Below are 4,159 nucleotides of genomic sequence, written 5' to 3'. Positions count from 1 at the left end.
TGCATCGATAATGAGGCCCTCTATGATATCTGCTTCCGCACCCTCAAGCTGACCACACCAACCTACGGAGACCTGAACCTTCTTGTCTCAGCCACTATGAGTGGTGTTACCATCTGCCTCCACTTCCCTGGTCAGCTCAATACCGACGTCCGCAAACTAGTAGTCAACATGGTGCCCTTCCCACGTCTCCACTTCTTCATGCCTGGCTTTGCCCCACTAAGCAGCCATGGAAGCCAGCAGTACCGGGCCCTCACTGTGCCTGAGCTCACCCAACAGGTCTTCGATGCCAAGAACATGATATGGCTGCCTGTGATCCTCGTCATGGCTGGTACTTCGTTGTGGCTGCCGTCTTCCGGGGGCGGATGTCCATGAAGGAGATGGATGAGCAGATGCTCAACGTACAGAATAAGAATAGCAGCTATTTCGTGGAATGGATCCCCAACAACGTCAAGACGGCTATCTGTGACATCCTACCCCGTGGCCTCAAGATGGCAGTCACTTTCATTGGCAACAGCACTGCCATCCAAGAGCTCTTCAAGCACATCTCGGAGCAGTTCACTGCCATGTTCCGTCGGAAGGCCTTCCTCCACTGGTACACAGGCGAGGGTATGGATGAGATGGAGTTCACCGAGGCTGAGAACAACATGAACAACCTTGTCTCTGAGTACCAGCAGTACTAGAGGAGGAAGATTTCGGTGAGGAGGCCGAAGAAGAGGCCTAAGACAGAGGCCATCACCTCAGGCTTCTCAGCTCCCTCAGCCTTCTTCCTCAGCTGCCCCTTTCCTCTACCTCAGAATTTGCATTTTCTGCCTCTGTCTTTTTTCCCCCTTCCCTTGAGAAGGTTCTATAATAGTGCCTGACACATAGTCGGCGCTCAATAAATACTTGTTTGTTGAAAAAAAAAAAAAATGGGTCTTCTACTTCTTGAATAATCAGTGTTACAGCATGAAAGACAAGCGGTAACATTGTGCCTGTTGGTGTTGTTAGGTGCTATTTGGTACTGACTCAGAGCAACCATATGCACAACAGAATGAAACATTGCAAAGTCCTGCACCAATCTAACAAACAGTGCTACACTTGAGCCCGTTGCTGCTGCCCTGTGACAATCCCTCTCCTGGAGGAGGAGTGTCTTCCTCTTTCTAGTTGACTTTCCACTTTGCCAAGCATGATGTCTTTCTCCATGGACTGGTGTCTTCTGATAATGTCTGAAGTATGAGAAACTAAGTCTGGCCATCCTGACTTCTAAGGAGCATTATGGTAGTAATTCCTCCAACAGATTTGTTTGGTCCTCTGGCAGTTCATGGTACTTTTAATATTCTCCTCTGGTGTAGCACTGTGGGTTGATGTGCTGAATTGCAAGGTCAGTTTGAACCACAAGGTTAGTGGCTCAAGTTCACCAGTTGCTCCTCAGAAACCCTATACAGTGTTGCTATGAGTCGTAACCAATGCAACATCACTTAATAATAAAACCATAACCCAAATGCTTGCTGAAAGTGAAGAGGACTTAAAATACTCACTGATGAAAATAATATACATAATATATATATATTCCACATAATTCTACTGTCTTCCTTATTCATTGTTTAATTTTCACATGTATTTGAGACTCTTGAAGATACCATGGCTTGGGTCAGGTACACCTTAGTGCTCAAACTGACATCTTTGCTCTTGAACACTTTAAAGAGGTCTTGTGCAGCAGATTTCTAAGACAATGTGTCATTTGATTTCTTAGCTGCTGCTTCCATGAGTGTTGATGGTTGATCGGAGCAAAATGAAGTCTGACAACTTCAATCTTTTCCCCATTTGCATGGATGTTATTTGTCCAGTTGTGAGGATTTTTGTTTTTGTTACATTGAAGTGAAACTGATTATGAAGGCTGTGGTCTTAGATCTTCATCAGTGAGTATTTTAAGTCCTCTTCAATTTCAGCAAGCAAGGTTGAACTATCTGCATATTGCAGATGGTTAATGAGTCTTCCTGCTATCCTGATGCTGTGTTCTTCTGCTTATAATTGAACTCAAATTATTTGATCATCATAAAGACTGAATAAGTATGGAGAAATAAAACAACTCTAATATACACCTTTCCTGATTTTAAACCATGCAATGTTCCATTCTTCTGTTCAAATGATAGCCTAATTGTCTATGTACAGACTACTCATGAGCACAGTTAAGTGTTCTGGAATTCTTTGCTATGTTGTCCATAGCTTGTCATAATCCACATAATAGAAAGTCTTTGCATATTCAATAAAGTACAGGTAAACATCTTTCTGGTATTCTCTGTTTTCAGTCAAAATCCATCTGACATCAGCAATGATACTCCTCATTCCATGTCCCTGTCTGAATCCATATTGAAACTCTTGGAGTTCCTTGTCATTGTACTGCTACAACCATTTTTGAATAATCTTTTGCAAAATTTTACTTGCATACAATATTAATGATATTTTCCTATGATCTCTTCCATTCAGCTGGCCAGATATCTGTCTTCCATATTTCTTGGCATAGATGAGTCAGTGCCTCCAGTGCTGCCTCAGTTTGTTGAAAGATTTTTACTTGTATTCCATCAATTCCCAGAGCCTTGTTCATTGTCAATGCTTTCAGTGCATCTTGGACTTGTTCCTTCAATGTCACTGGTTACTTGATACCATTGAACATCAATCATTTCTTTTTGATACAGTGACTCTGTGTATTCCTTCCATTTTCTTTTACTGCTTTCTGCATCATTCAATAATTTGCCCATAGTATTTCAAGTATTGCTTCAGTATTTCAAGTCAAGGCTTGACATTTTTCCTCAGTTCTTTCAAATTAAGAATTGCTGAGTGTGCCCTTCCCTTTTGGTTTTCTAACTCCAGATCTTTGCACACTTCATTATAACTCTTGACCCTATTTCTTAAGTTGTCAGCTCTTCTACCTCCTCATTTCTTCAATTGTCTTTAGCATGTCTATGCTGGAAAGCAAGTTTCAGAGACTTTTCTGACATCCATTTTGGTCTTTTCTTTCTCTTGCTTTCTTAATGAACTTTTGTTTTTTTCCTGTATGATATTGTTTATGTCATCCACAGGTTTTTTCGTCTTTAGTCATTAGTGCTAATTCATCATATCTGCTATTGAGATTATCTCTAAATTCAGGTGGAATATATTTAAGATCATATTTTGGCTGTCATGTATTTAATTTTCTCAAGCTTCAGCCTAAACTTGCAAATGAGCAATTGATGCTCTGTTCCACAGTCTGTCCATGGCCTTGTTTTAGCTGATTATTTGGAGCTTTCCTTTTGATGTAATCAATTTGATTTCTATATATCTTATTTAGTTGGGTTCATGTGTATGGTTATCTTTTATGTTGTTTTACAAATTTATTTGTAATGAAGACGTCATTGGTCTTTCAAAATTCTATCATGTGATCTCCACATCATTACTATCACCAAGGACATATTTTCCAACTACTAATCCTCCCCTTTGCTTCCAACCTTTGCATTCCAATCACCAGTAATTATCAATACATTTGTATTGCATGTTTTATGAATTTTAGAACAAAGATGTTGGTAGAATTCTTCAATTTCATCACCACTATCTTTAGTTGTGGGTGTGGAATTTTGAGTGCCAGCTAAGTTAACAGGTCTCCCTTGTAGGTGTATGTATATTATCCTATCATAAACTACATTGTAGTTCAAGATATATCTTGATATGTGAATGCAATTTTTTTGATGATGAATGCAATGCATTCTTCTTCAATTTTCATTCCCAGCATAGTAAATCATGTGATTTTCAGATTCAAAATGACCAATACCAGTCCTTTTTAGCTCACTAATACTTAATATATCAATCAATGTTTTTGCTTTCCATTTCCTTTGTGATTAATTCCAATTTCCCTAGATTCATACTTCATGCATTCCATACTCTGATTATCAATGGATGTTTACAGCTGCTTTGCCTCATTTTGAAGTGTGCCCCATAAGCAAATGATGATCCCCAAAATTTTACACTATTTGAGCCATCAAGGTCTGCTCTACTTTGACAATGCAGCTCTTCCTCTGTTGTATTTTCAATGCCTTCCATCCTGAAGGAATTATCTTCTAACATTATATCTGATAATATTCTGATGCTATTCATCAGTATTTCATTGATATTCATAAGGTTTAAGTGACTAAATATTTGGAAGTAG

The 4,159-nt window shown here is 39.3% G+C and overlaps 1 pseudogene; it reads left to right on the top strand.

Moving 5' to 3' along the window:
* The window catches only part of LOC102832696, a 7,264-nt pseudogene continuing 3,105 nt past the window's right edge, over positions 1–4,159 (top strand).

This window comes from Chrysochloris asiatica, unplaced genomic scaffold (assembly GCF_000296735.1).
Source record: "Chrysochloris asiatica unplaced genomic scaffold, ChrAsi1.0 scaffold00208, whole genome shotgun sequence".
Lineage (NCBI taxonomy): Eukaryota > Metazoa > Chordata > Mammalia > Afrosoricida > Chrysochloridae > Chrysochloris > Chrysochloris asiatica.
The sequence above is the reverse complement of the archived record's forward strand: the minus strand, read 5'-3'. Positions and strand labels throughout refer to the sequence as shown.